Below are 14,587 nucleotides of genomic sequence, written 5' to 3'. Positions count from 1 at the left end.
CACCGTAGCCCTTGAAGAAATTTCAACCCCCAGGACACTCTTGCTGCCATGAATAAAGGAAACAAGGTCTCAGACAAGGTTTCAAAACCAGGAGGAAGAGAAAGTGGAAAAGAAGAGATTTATAAGTTTCATCCCAATAGAAGTAGGATTCTCTCTGCCAAGGTTAGCTGACACAAGCACAAAAATGTAATCGCTATAAATTTGTCTCCAACAAGATCTATTGTCACTTGGAGATGATGGAACCCATTTTATCATCTGACTTGTAAAATATACACACAGAGCAAGACATGCTGCTAACCTATAAAATAATACTGGTTTTGAAATTTTAAGAGGATACACATGGCCGGTGTGTATTACTTTAAGTGGAAATAAAATGTCTGTGTGGTTAACTGCTTCCTCAAAGCAACTCTACACTCCAGAAAGTGTGCTTGAGAGCCTTGAGGCCATCGTATTAATGCAAATAATCTTACATAAATCAACATGCAAAAAAAGAAAAGATAAATGCCTTCACAGAACACTAGTTCTACTGAAAACACAAAGCTAAAGCTGTTATTGGAACAGAGACCTTCCTACCAATATCTCCTCCTTTAGGGCAAAACAGTGAGTAAAAAAGGATGGCAGACAAACTTACACCAATTTAAATAATCATCAGAATTTTGCAAGTAAATAGATGTAAGCAATTGGTGTCTTTAAAAAGCTGTAAACTCTTTGTAGAGGTCTGTTCAAGCTGCATCAGTCGATGAGTTTTAGTCTTGCAGTCATTAATGCAATGTAAGTGACATTACTTGTTTCTAAACTCACCAGAGTGGGAAGGAATAATCCTTGCTCCATCCCATCGCTGTGCAACACCCTCCTACACAGCGTAAGCAAGTCAGACCACACAGCTGCACACCCATTTAGACCAGCTCTGCTGCATCTGTTCCTGCTGATCCTTCTTTTTCTCCTAGTAATATTCTATAGAGAAAAGGAGATACGAGAAAAGTCCACTACTGAGAGCAGCAACGATGTGATGTCACTTGAAAAGCCCTCTAGTTCTGGGCTACAAGTGCGTATGAGAACTGCACAACTGAGACCAGTCAGTACATTTCTAGCAAATATCACACAAGACATTGAAATGAAAAAGGTAAAGATTTTTCTATTAAAAGTTGGACAGAAGAATTGTAGAGAATTCCCAACGCGTTTTAGAAATCAGATTATCCTCAAGAGACCAGGTCCTCTGTGCATGATCACTTTTATTTATTTGACGTTTTAGAATCACAGAAGAGTTTGGGTTGGAAGGGACATTAAAGATCATCCAGTTCCAACCCCCCTGCCATGGGCAGGGACACCTCCCACTGGCTCAGGCTGCCCAAGGCCCATCCAACCTGGCCTTGAACACCTCCAGCGATGGGGCAGCCACAACCTCCCTGGGCAACCTGTTCCAGGGCCTCACAACTCACATGGTGAAGAAATTCTTCCTTATATCAAGCCTAAATCTGCACCTCTCCAGTTTATACCTGTTTCCCCTTGTCCTGTCCCCACAAGCCTTTGTAAAAAGTCTCTCTCCAGCTTTCCTATCGCCCCTTCAGGTACTGGAAGGTCACTCTAAGGTCTCCTCGGAGCCTTCTCTTCTCCAGGCTGAACAAGACCAACTCTCTCAGCCTGTCCTCATATGGGAGGTGCTCCAGCCCTCGGATCATCTTTGTAGCCTCCTCTGGACTTGTTCCAACAGTTCCATCTCCTTCTTATGTTGAGGATTCCAGAACTGGACACAATAACTCAGATGAGGCCCAAAACTGAACCCAGGATTCGAGGTGCGGCTTCAGTAATGCTGAGTCCAGGGGAAGGATGACTCCCCTGGTCCTGCTGACCACACCATTTCTAATACAAGCCAGGATGCTGTTGGCCTTTTTGGCCACTTGTGCACACTGCTGGCTCATATTCTCCTGGATGCTCTGAAATATTACCTGTCAACTCGGTTTTAAAGGGCAGTTGTGCAAGGAACCATAATAACTTCTTTCTTTCTTTGTTCAAAGAAAGGCGAGTGCGTCACAGCCAGGAAGAAGCGCACTGGATCAGAAAGGTTCATTTTCCAAATTATCCCTCCTCTAAACAGTAGCTGAGTAAAGGAAGCAAACGTATATCCCAGTTGGAGAATTTGAGCCAAAATGTATGCGGAGCCCTTGAGTTGATGCAAAATAAGCAAACACTCACAGGTGTCATTACCCAAATCCATCCCTGGTGCAAACACTGTTGACTTTAGTGTGCGAACTGGTGAAAAGCACTGCACCCACTGGGATGTGAACTGTCACCAAAGCCATGACAGGAATTGATTTCCTGCTATATTTCTCCTAACGTATATGTCTCAGGACAAATCTTTCTATGCCATTGAATCTCTGCTCTCTCTGCTTCAGCTGCAAACAACTTCCTATGGATTGCTCTCCACAGGATCTGTGCTGAGAACACAGATGCACCTCACATTAGCCACCCATGAGAGGAGGCCACGGAGATGATCCAAGGGCTGGAGCACCTCCCCATACAAGGACAGGCTGAGAGAGTTGGGGTTGTTCAGCCTGGAGAAGACTCTGAGGACATTTTAGAGCAGCTTCCAGCACCTGTAGGGGTTACAAGAAAGCTCAGGAGGGGCTGTTTACAAAGGCTTGTAGTGATAGGACTAGGGGAAACGGGGATAAACTGCAGAGGGGCAGACTTAGACTGGACATAAGGAAGAATTTCTTCATGATGAGGGTGGGGAGGCCCTGGCCCAGGTTGTCCAGAGCAGTGGTGGCTGCCCCATCTCTGGAGGGGTTCCAGACCAGGTTGGATGGGGCTTGGAGCCCCTGATCCAGTGGGAGGTGTCCCTTCCCATGGCAGAGGGTGGGACTGGATGGGCTTGGAGGTCCCTTTCAGCCCAAACCAGTCTATGATTCTATGAGCCATGGCAAACTAACAGGAATTTCAGGAAGCCACCAGTTCTAAAAAAGCAGACAATTGCCAGGAGCACTGGATGCCTCCAATCCCGTAAGATCTTTCTCCTCTCCACCTCCTGCTCTCTGCATTCAGTTTTATATATAGACGATAATGAATTATTAAAGACATATGCTGGAGGCATGGTTGAGCAGTCAAGCAGATAAAATGGAAGACAGCAACAGAGACCCACAACAGGTACGAGCAGAGGTCAGGGGTATTCAGACAAGGATAGGAAGACTTTCCCAAGGGGCAGCTTCCCTGAAAACGGCATTGGTTTGTTACTAACACACCTAATAAATACACTAATACAGAAACACAGAACTAAATAAGTCATGTGGGAACAAGAAACCATAATGGAGATTTTCTATTCTTAGGGACAATATGAAGCATTTTCATCAGCCAGATCCTCAAGAGCAGTACTTTGCATGAGCTCAGAAAGCTGTCTTTACGCTCTATTCCCAAGACAGATCCACAGCCTGTTTAACTGAGGGATTCAGGTATGGGAAAAGCAGCTGGATTTTCAGAACTGCTTTAATGTAGGCAATTTTACACAGACTATGTAGCTCGTTAGTAGAGGAAACGGCATGCATACCCAAGTAAAGAGAGAGACCGGGGCTTTGAATTAAATCCTGATTAACAAGGAGCATGAATTTGAGCTCACAGAAAGTTTACTTGGGACGCTGCCGACACTCTTCCTTCTCACATTTTCCGTAACACTCCTGCTCACCACGGACCATCGAGGAAACCACAGCTCTTTCTCTGCTTTATTCCACAGAAAGGAAGGTTTACTCCCAGCTCCTTGGCATGTAACAGTTGGTTCTTCCTCACATTAGCCGGCCCACACACAGGACTATGGCTCTCTCGATAAATACCTTCGCTTGCTTGCAGATCAGCAAGAGGTATCTTTTAATATTCCTCTAAACAATATTTAGGGAAGATTTAAACTTCATTTTGAACGCTGATTCACTGCAGTCTAGGACAAGTTGCTTCAGTTCTCTGCCTCAATCTCCTGCCAGTGAAGTGATGATGATGTCAATATTTAACCATTGCTTAAAGCCTCGTCCCACATAATTTTGTCACTATAAATCTACAGCACTTGGGGAATTAAATGTGCTTAGCGCTAGACAGAAACAAACCACGGGTGGTTTTGTCATCCTACAAAACATTCAACAGGAAATATTCCCTCTGTCAAATCAGGATAAAAACACAAATCTCAATTTTCCTCTGACTTCAGTTGTATGAAGCATGGAATTTCATCCAGGTTCTTTATTCTTTGGGCTATACCATTTCAAAGGCAGAGGGGAAGAGAGCAAGGAAGGAGGCACTTCACAGGCCAATTCATCCCACTCTAATACAGGACAGATAAATTGCTTTTCTATAATACCACAGCATAAAAGGAGTCTTAAGAACACTCAAAGAATAGGCTCTTAAACTTGACTACTCAGTTCCTATTAACAGAGTTTAATTTCATTCTAACTGAAAAAAAAACAGACCAGCTTTAGTTTTGGATGAACCTTGGATTGTTGATTTTTTTTTTCCAATGCAGTTCCTTTCATTTTAAGATATTGATATTCCCACAGAACAATTCCTAACCAGCTCTAACAATTGAGCATAAACTGCAGACTCCTTTTCTTTTTGGTCATGTCTTTGCCATAACTTATTTGATTAAAGAGTCTTCCAATAAAAAGACCGATTCTGTTGGAGGTGGCATCCCAAAACCACAGCGTGCCTCAAGCTTTTGCGAAAAGCAAACAACAAACCGACCACAAAAATGCCTACAACCTCACCATTTCCGCTGTTCATTCTGTTCTACGATGTAACACGGGCAGCTGGCAGAGCACGTTACCCTAATGAATAATTTGGATCATTTAGAAGACCATGCCACAATAAATTCAGCGGCACTCTGTGGTCCTCTACTTTCTGTTGGTTGTCCACATAAAGGTGTAGTCGGTGTCCAGAGGACCTGGATACTCTCCAAAGCTCAGAGCTGGCAGAGGCATTGGTTTAGGATTACATTTTAGTGAAAAATTAACGATTATGGAAACACAAACAAAATTTGGGTATGTGCTTATAACTCAGAACTGCAAAGAACCTCTTTCTGACAACACCACTTCAAATTAATAATCAAAGGAATTGCTTGAAAGGATTTGTTATAGAGCAAACAATGGACTTGCGTAACCATCACAGTCATGGAAATTATCATTGAATCAAAAGCTTCTGCTATGTTTTTATTGTTCATAGGTCTTGGGAAAGTTGCTTTTTCTTCCATTAATAACACTTGCTGATTGGAGTTCAACCCTGCCTGCATTTCCATTCTGCTCTTGGGGGCAAAGGGAAGTGCGAGTCTCTGAGATAAAATCCTCTTGAGATTTGCCCTCTAACTTCCAGGGACTTTTTATCCTCTTCATGTTTCAGACTCGTTTCTAACACGAGCCAAGTAAATGACTCCCGATGGCAAAGGTCACCCAGTATGGCTACTGCTTGAGTGGATAATAGGAAGGAAAGCCCATTACACTAGTTATTTTTCCATTAGATGCCACTGAACAAATAGTGCTCTCTTAAGTGGAGTCTTGGCTCGATTCTCCTTTGTAATTAGAGTCGTTCTCCAGTTCACAGTCCTATAAAACCCGTCCATTTACTTGAACCCATTTTACCCAGCCCAGGAAGGCTGAAAAGAGTTGAAATATCAGCCTTGATAATTCAGATCAGAACCCTTACGACTGGGAAGGACACGACCTGGTATCACAGCTGCCTGCGTCACGGATAGCAGAGGCAGCAAATGGAAAAAAAGATTGTTCATTGTTTCTCACAGCATTAACAATTAAAGGGATCTGATAAAACTATAGAGGTAGGAAAGAGGGAGCATTCAAACCACATTTCAACATGCAGAATAATTAGACTCATTGCCATGGGATACAATGGAGGCAAACATCAGAAGCAGCTGTCATTCAGGTTAGATCAATTAATACTCTTTTTTTTTTGCTAAATATGTAAAAACATACTCCCCAACTATCAACTCAATCTCTATTTTTTCAGTACTATACAAATATTTGGGGAGGGGGATGTTAAACCAAATCGTTCGGGGTTTGGTTTTTTTTCCAATTTCTCTTCTTTTTTCCAAAGAAAAGAAATTACAGGTATTTTGGCAGTTTCCAACATGCAACAGCAGTAGAAGCACTATATTGTCAAGATATTAACTTGATCAATTTTAGTTTCTCTGAAACATTTTGAATTTCATTTAAAGGTATTTCAACAAAATTAAGAAGTTGTTTTGCTGATCTGGTAAACAGCCCTTTCTGTGAATAAACAATTTAATGAAAGTGCGTTATGCAATATAGAACATTGTTAATTAAGTATTTATCACAGTGACAAGCCTACACCCCTGCCTAAATTCAAATGGGCAAATTCATCTTGAGTGGACCTGCTGATTCCTTCAAACTGCGGTGTAATAAGGATGATTTAGACTTCCACACAAGGATACACTGTTAGTGGATGATGATGGGAACCTGAAATATAGAACTGGGGAGCTTTTTCACTAACCCATTCAGCCCCGCTAACCGATTTCTCCTTTAGAAAATCTTTCCATGATTATTCTTCAAGCAGTTTGAGATTCTTAGACTTGAAGGACACTTTTACAACCATCATTTGGGCAGCAAGTCATAGACTTGTCATATTATGCAACAGCAGTTCCGAATAAAAGAATGAACACAAAACAAAACCTGTTTCATAAAGTCCGCAGTGACTTGGGATGATCCCACTAAAACTTTGCTCCCTGTGATTTAATAAGATCCTGAACTTCAAACAAGGCCATAACGAAACTGGGATGGCCTTTTATGTCTCCTTAGGCACCATCACCTAGTTGTGAAGAAGAGCTTATTAAATATTGAAATCCCCAAGTCTTGCCTGGAGCACAGAATTCTATCTTGTAAGGCAGGAATGTTAGGTTGTACATATTAATTGCCACTGAAGTACTTTTCCAGCTATCCCCTTCTGCGCCTGCCCTCCCTTTCAGGGAAAAGAGCTGAAACACACTGCAGTGAACAAAACCTTCAGCTCCAATGAAGTTCCCAAGCACTGAGTAAGACTGGATTTCACGGACAGGTGGCTCTTGCACGTCTAAAACCAAGAGAAGATGCCTCAGTGCTGACCAGCTCCCCTTACTTAACAGATACCGTTGGGCGAAAGGACATTGGTCTTTAAGACCTACCCAAGCATGGAACACATGGAATATGCAGATCAGCAGGTCTTGACATTTTATTTTTTAGTCTCAGAAATATAATTTACACTGAACTTGCAGCCTAAGCTGAGAACGCGCCCAGCCCAGGCCTCCTTTTCTCCAGACATGATGAGATGGATGCCATGGGCATTCTGGAGATACCAAACTACTACTGGCTACACCGGGTCTGGCACTCGGCACCTCAACTCATACTGGCACACACTACAAACATCAAGACACGTTACAGAAAATGTTTGATTTCCCTCTGTACACTGTCGCTTCTTCAGTATCCAGAAAACTTCTCACTACAAGAAAAAGATATACAAAACCAATAATAAAATCATGCCCCAATGCTATCGAGCTTTGGAAACCCCAGCTTAGCAAAGCAAATGAGGCTTTCTGCCCAGGAGAGGTAGAATCGTAGAATCAGAGAATCATCAAGGCTGGAAAAGACCTCCAAGCTCATCCAGTCCAAACATCAGCCCAACACCACTGTGCCTGCTAAACCACGTGCCAAATTGCCAAATCTATGTGCTTTTCAAGTACCTCTGGGGATGTTGACTCCACTACTGCCCTGGGCAGCCTCTTCCAGTGCTTCACTGTTCTTTCAGTAAAGCAATTTTTTCTAATGTTCAAATAAGGTAAATAATCTCTAATAAACCAACATACAAATAAGGCAGAGAAGAATCATAAAATCATAGAATAGTTTGGGTTGGAAGGGACCTTAAAGATCATCCAGTTCCAACTTCCCTGCCATGGGCAGGGACACCTCCCACTAGCTCAGGCTGCCCAAGGCCCATCCAACCTGGCTGTGAACCCCTCCAGGGATGGGGCAGCCACAACTTCCCTTGGTAACCTGTTCCAGTGTCTCACCACTCTCATGGTGAAGAAATCCTTCCTAATGTCCAGTCTAAATCTGCTCCTCTCCAGTTTATCCCCGTTCCCCCTAATCCTATCACCACAAGCCTTATTGACAGCCCCTCTCCAACATTCCTGTAGCCCCTTCAGGTACTGGAAGGTTGCTAGAAGATCTCCTCTGAGCCTTCTCTTCTCAACCAACCCTTGTAAAAGACGACATGAAAATCCTACAAGAACCCACAGACAGAAATAAAAGCCCTAAAGTCAACTGTGTCATACAGAGATGCTTTTGATGTGCATGAAAATCAACCACATGATAAGTGAGCTCTGAATTCATAGAGCACATAATTTCACGCTAACACCATATAAACACCTCTAATACGTTTTAAATGCCACACGGGTGCTAAAGATTTTGTTCTAATACAGTAAGAGTTACCAGCATCTTTAAAAGACACCAAAAGACCTCCAGACATAGAAACACAAATCGTAGTCATCTCACGCTGCCGGTCCACGCGCTGGAGAAGAGAATGGAGGAATAAACTGAGAGAGGCCGAGCGCACAGCGGGAGGTCAGCAGATGAAATATGAAGGTTAAGCCCCACAATAGCTGCGTGTCGAGCCCGTCATGGTGATAGTCAATCTGTGGGTCTGAGACCGGTTGCTGGCATAAAGTGATTTATTTTAACTGAACAACGTGTCTTGCCCCCTGTGGTCCAAACATAAATACAGCCAAGCTTCTTTCAGGCCAAATCCCAGGAGAAGGCATATAAATTGTGTCTCGTTTTAGAAAGGTATTTTCAAGGGGGAAAACAAATAAAATAAATACATTAAGGCTTCTCTCAACTTCAGGTACATTTCCATGTTTTACTTCCACGATAAAATGCTGCCAGGCTCATGCCCATACCCTACACAAAGAAAACCTCTTCATTAATTCCATGTAGGCAATTCAACTCACAAAACAGAATTACTTTCTTCCCTGCCCCAGAAAAGCTTCTCAAACAGGAAAAAAAAGAACAATTTTCATCTTTTGTTAAGGATGTTTAAAGAAACATAAACTCATAGAATGGTTTGGTACGTAAATCTTTTTTTTTTTTTAAAGAAATAAGTAAGCAAATAAGATAAAGAAGGCCAAACCATTTCCCGGTGTTAACTGATGTCGCTTCAATGTCTTCAGAGTTTTAGCATTTTAAACCCGCAAAGAGCAAGTTCATGGTGTATATACTTTACACATGGAGTTTATGTATCTCGAAATCATCGACTTCAACATTATACACAGAGCTATTTTATATTACAGCTTTTCTAATTCCTTTTCTTCAGAAGAATGATAGTTAATAAGCAGACACCCCAATGGAAATCAATCTGAAAGTCTGTCTGTTTTGGTATTTTTGGTTCCCTTTACTTTAAGTGAGAGCCAAAGACCTCACATTTAGCAAACGAATGTATTTTTAGAGGTTGATTCTCCCAGCCATTCACATCAACATCGTCCACTATTAAATCCAGCAAATCCAAGGCAATTTTCCATAGCTAAATTGCAGGCTTGTGGAAAGCACAATAAACACCTTATCCTTCATCGAAACAGCTAAACTAACATTATTCTAGGTACGTGTTTTAACATAATTACCCAACTTTTTATGTAAAAATAGAGCTAAGAAAAAGCTGGATAATGTCCAGATGCATACCTATGGAAAGCAGAAAGCTGCTTCTTACATCAGCATTCAGCTTATCTCTGTTCAAGGTGAGAGCAAGCAGGCTTCAGCACCTCCTTGCATCCCCCCGGGACATGGGGGCTACGGGTGTGAGCAGCTAACGGGTAGGAAACTGCCCCTCTGCTGCTGCTCAGAGTCACATCTCCTATTAAGCTTTATTTACAGCATTTTAGCAGGAAAGATCAGTTGAATTCACACCACCGCCCAGCGCAGGTGGGTTCCCGTCACTGCGTGCTGCGGGAGGGCTCCGCAAGGCTGGATGAAACTCCCCAAGTCATTCCCCATCCTGGTCTGCAGTTGTGTTCCCTAACAGACTCCAAGCAAACTGGTCAGGCTCACCGGGTATCCTGAAGCAGTCACAGCGCAGTGTCAAAGGCAGCAAACTGTGTAATCACACCACGCCACTTCAAGGTAGATACACAAAGCCCAGGCCAGGGAATATTTCATGTTCTCTTGGCATGTGATTTTACACACTGTGTTGTCCACACCTTTTTTTCTTAAAAAGAGGAAAATCCTCCTTGTTCTGGAAAGAAGTCATCACTTACAGCTCCCATTTATTGGTCTAAAGTGTAAGACACTGAGAGATGGACCAGCGTGGTTTCCCCACTCCCCAGCAGCGTGCTTCCTCCAGGCACTCTCCTGTATCCACAGCTTGTAAACCACAACTTACAGCGCAGTATCTCACCAGGAGCCATACAGGAGAATCTTAACACTGCTCTCACTCTAAGATGTAGACAAATAGTCAATAGCACAGCCTAATCTCTCACATTTTGCTGAATTATTCCTCTTCAGTTTTGCTTTGGGCTGTTTTATCCCCTACTGGAAGTTATATTTCCTTAGAGCCCCCTAAACCACCCTTTCCCTGTGGGTGCACGTACCTTTCAGCTGCTCCAAGATAACTTTTATAGTCCCATTTTAAATATTGTTTAGTTGAGACATTCATACTTTATCACTTAAATCTTGCTTTACAAGATCAAACCCTCCATCATCATCATCACTTTTACTGTCCCTCCATGGCACTCTATTCCTTCTTAGTTCCTGTTCTCTTTGGCAAGCTGATAAAAGGAGATATCAAACATTTGCGTGTCCTACATTTTACAAGCTGTAGTAGTAGCTTTGTTGTATAATTCTGACCTGTTATGTTGTTTACTCTGCATTATTTGCTTACAATCTCGCTAACCTTTCAGTAGGAAAAGGATAACCACATAATCAAAATACTGAATACTAAAAAGGTCAACATAATACTGTACAATACCTGAGCTTCTACAGTCTATAAGGTATTAGAATTATTATATCTCACACTTCTGAGAAAAGAGCAAGAAGGAAAAAGAGGAAAGAATGCAGCATTAATCCATTTGAGTGTCAAAATCTGCAATGAGAGGAAAGAAAGACGTGTCTTGAACTACATATTATTTTGCTTTGATTTGTTTTCTTTTCCTAAGGAAATAGATTTCTCCTTATCTGCTCTGAGTGAAATGCTTAGAATAAAGCAGTATGTCAAAAAGCTCCTAAATAGGGAAGAAAGTCTGGCCCAGAATAGAATGTGTTGGAAGACTCGATTAGATAAAGTATTTATTCCCACCACTGCATCCTTAAGAACTTGTTAACACCAGTGTTGTTTACATGATGACAGTACATGTACCAAATTCAGACATGGGAAGAATTAGCCTTTCTCACAGATGTTTTCAGTTGCTATCAATGATAGAGGATGCTTTGTTAGTCGTGATCAGGAATAAGGACTATGAAGTTGCTGAAATTCCCGAAGAGAGCTTTTACAGCATGAACATCATAGTTCCATTTGCCATAATAATGGCTGAATTAAAAAAAATCAGCAATTCTTGAAATCAGTCAGCACTGGGATATTATTATAGAATGGCTTAGGTCAGAAGACACCTCCAAGCCCATCCAGTCCCACCCCTGCCATGGGCAGGGACACCTCCCACTGGATCAGGGGCTCCAAACCCCATCCAACCTGGCCTGGAACCCCTCCAGGGATGGGGCGTTCACAACCTCTCTGGGCAGCCCAGGCCAGGGCCTCACCACCCTCGCAAGAAAACATTTCTTCCTGTTATCTCACCTAAGCCTCTCTTCTTTCAGCTCAAAGCCATTACCCCTCATCTTATCAATGCATTCTCCGACAAACAAATCCATCCCCAGCTTTCCTGTAGGCAAATATTGCTTAATACTTGATCATATTAGAACATGTTTTCATCTATCACTGCAGCAAAACTGAAGTTCTTCATGAAAAGTGTATTTAATGTTGCTTTTTCTAGTTTCTCTATAAGGAAGAGAAGTTATAGCGCACAATAAAAAAGAAATCCGTTTTGCCCCTTGACGCTGTTATAAATGTGTTCAAAAGTATAAACATCTATAGAGGAAACCTCAAACCATTTCAAAGTTCTACGATTACAGCTTTTTGTTCTGTCATATTTTTGTCCGAAAAAAAAAGAATAAATTTTTGAACTGTTGATACACATTACAAAAACTCAATTTTTCAGATGTTTACAGACCAGAATTTATCCGCAGTTTGTTGGATGGCAATTTCTAAGCACAGAAAAGTTAATGATTCATTGAACGGAACAGATTCTGGTTTATCCATCCTGCTGCAGAGGGGGTATAACAACATGTGTTACGTATATGTTCTGTTTTACAGCCCTGCTCTTTGTTTACATTGTCTGCAAGGTCGAAAATTATATAAACACCAAGTTTTAACTACAATTATGTGGGCTGGCAAGGTAAGCGACAGCTATCAGGCTGTAGGGAACTGCTGAATGAGGATGAATTTAGTCTTTTGGCGACACATCTGTTACAGACCGAAAGCTTTGAACTGGAAGATGGAAAGGAAGTGGCAGCAAAGCAGGACTTCATTCATCAATTAAATTCATTTTTCATAGTAGCGTAATGAATATCCAAGGGAGTGTTTAATAGCAAGCATAGGAAACAAATAAAGCAGAAGAAACTTACAGTTGAGAATGCGGTTCTGAAGACGCCTCCTGCAAGCTGGAGGGATCGCCGTTTTCTTGACCATCCATGCTTCACACGAGAATGCAGCTATTTCTGTAGGAAAAAAGAGGTCACTATATTACAACGTGAAGAAAGAACAAACTTGTCTGAAGTTTGGCTCTAGCATTTTGACTAGAATTTTCTCTCTTCTTTTCAAGCATGTCAAGAAAGGCTAACACCATTGCTCAAAACATGGGTTAGGAAATGAAAGAAGGAGCACTCTATACTTAGAACTGACTTGCCCCATTCCCTTAAGCTACTGGAAGACAGGTATTAGCTTTTATTTCACATAAATACCAAATAGCAAAACACAACTTGGATTTATCAGCGTAGGTTTGCACTGTTGTACAACCCTGTTTACACGGGTTAGTCCTGATATAATAATTCCTGCCCTTCGCGTACCTGCTCTGAAACAGCACCGCAGGAGCGAGACTGTAATATTTATGGACCCAACTTAGTTGTTATTTGATGAGTTTGTTTGACTTCTTATCAGGAGTTCGGCATCCAGTTCTGAGGTTCATAGCACAGGAAAGACGTAGAGCTGTTGGAGAGAGTGCAGAGGAGGCCACAGAGTCGATCCGAGGGTGGGAGCACCTCCCATACAAAGACAGGCTGAGAGAGTTGGCGTTGTCCAGCCTGGAGAAGAGAAGGATCTGGAGAGACCTTAGATCAGCCTTAGCGTATGGAAAGGAGGCTACAGAGAATCTGGGGAGGTACTCTAGATCAAGGAGTGCAGGACTAGAATGAGAGGGAATGCCTTTAAAGCTGAAAGAGCGGAGACTGAGATGAGATCTTAGGAAGAAATGTTTTTGTCTGAGGATGGGGAGGCCCTGGCACAAAGGATGCCCCATCCCTGGAGCCCTGAAAGCCTCTGCATAAGGTCATACATCCCTTGAGAGCCTCCTGAAGAGCGCTATTGCAGAGTAGAAGCGCGATTCTTTCTTTCTTTCTTTCTTTCTTTCTTTCTTTCTTTCTTTCTTTCTTTTTCTCTCTTTCTCTCTTTCTCTCTTTCTGTCTTTCTCTTTCTCTTTCTTTCTCTCTTTCTTTCTTTCTCTCTTTCTTTCTTTCTCTCTTTCTTTCTTTCTCTCTCTCTTTCTTTCTTTCTAGAGCTCTGTCCCAAAACTAGTTCCTCTCTAATTTTTTGCTTCATTAGAACATTCAAAAGAGACAAAACCCCAACATTATCGTAATTTCTGTTTGCCTTTGACGCTTTCTTTTATTTAAATCACTTTCCCCTTCACTTCTCAGATAATAGCTCATTAATAATTGCTTTCTGGAAATCATGGTTAAATAAGAGTGGAAACAGACATAATAAATTTCTAGATAAGTAACTTGAAAAGAGATAATCAATAAAATCCTGTGTGGCAATAATGTTACCATATTAAATTTATGGCATCTGTTTAAACAATACTTTCCTTCCTCCACTGGTCTAAATGTTGCTTCAGGAGGTCTTTTTATAGACTATGTTTTTTCTTTTATGGTGGGACTGTAAACAGGCAGTTAAACTAATATTTTGGTACGTTCAGCATGCTGGGCTCCATTTTATGGAGTCTTTCAATAAAATCTCATTGTGGCTACAAATGAACAAGTCTGACGAGGAGCGGCTGAGGGACCTGGGGTTGTTCAGCCTGGAGAAGAGGAGGCTGAGGGAAGACCTTATTGCTCTCTACAACTGCCTGAAAGGAGGTTGTGGAGAGGAGGGAGTTGGGCTCTTCTCCCAAGGGACAGAGGACAGGACAAGGGGGAATGGCCTCGAGCTGTGCCAGGGGAGGGTCAGGTTGGATATCAGAAAAATTTTCACAGAAAGGGTCATGGGGCACTGGAACAGCTGCCCAGGGAGGGGGTAGAGTCGCCAT

At 42.1% G+C, this 14,587-nt stretch overlaps 1 protein-coding gene across 8 annotated transcripts in view; it reads right to left on the bottom strand.

The window, feature by feature from the left end:
- The window catches only part of LRRTM4 (leucine rich repeat transmembrane neuronal 4), a 519,233-nt gene that overhangs the window by 419,943 nt on the left and 84,703 nt on the right, over window positions 1–14,587 (bottom strand). For all 8 annotated transcript variants that reach the window (XM_054089009.1, XM_054049570.1, XM_054089008.1 and 5 more), the window contains exon 2: window positions 12,693–12,785. The gene's annotated coding sequence lies outside the window, so the exon portion shown is untranslated. The remainder of the gene's footprint in view (window positions 1–12,692; window positions 12,786–14,587) is intronic.

This window comes from Cuculus canorus, chromosome 26 (assembly GCF_017976375.1).
Source record: "Cuculus canorus isolate bCucCan1 chromosome 26, bCucCan1.pri, whole genome shotgun sequence".
NCBI classification, from domain to species: Eukaryota; Metazoa; Chordata; class Aves; order Cuculiformes; family Cuculidae; genus Cuculus; species Cuculus canorus.
The sequence above is the reverse complement of the archived record's forward strand: the minus strand, read 5'-3'. Positions and strand labels throughout refer to the sequence as shown.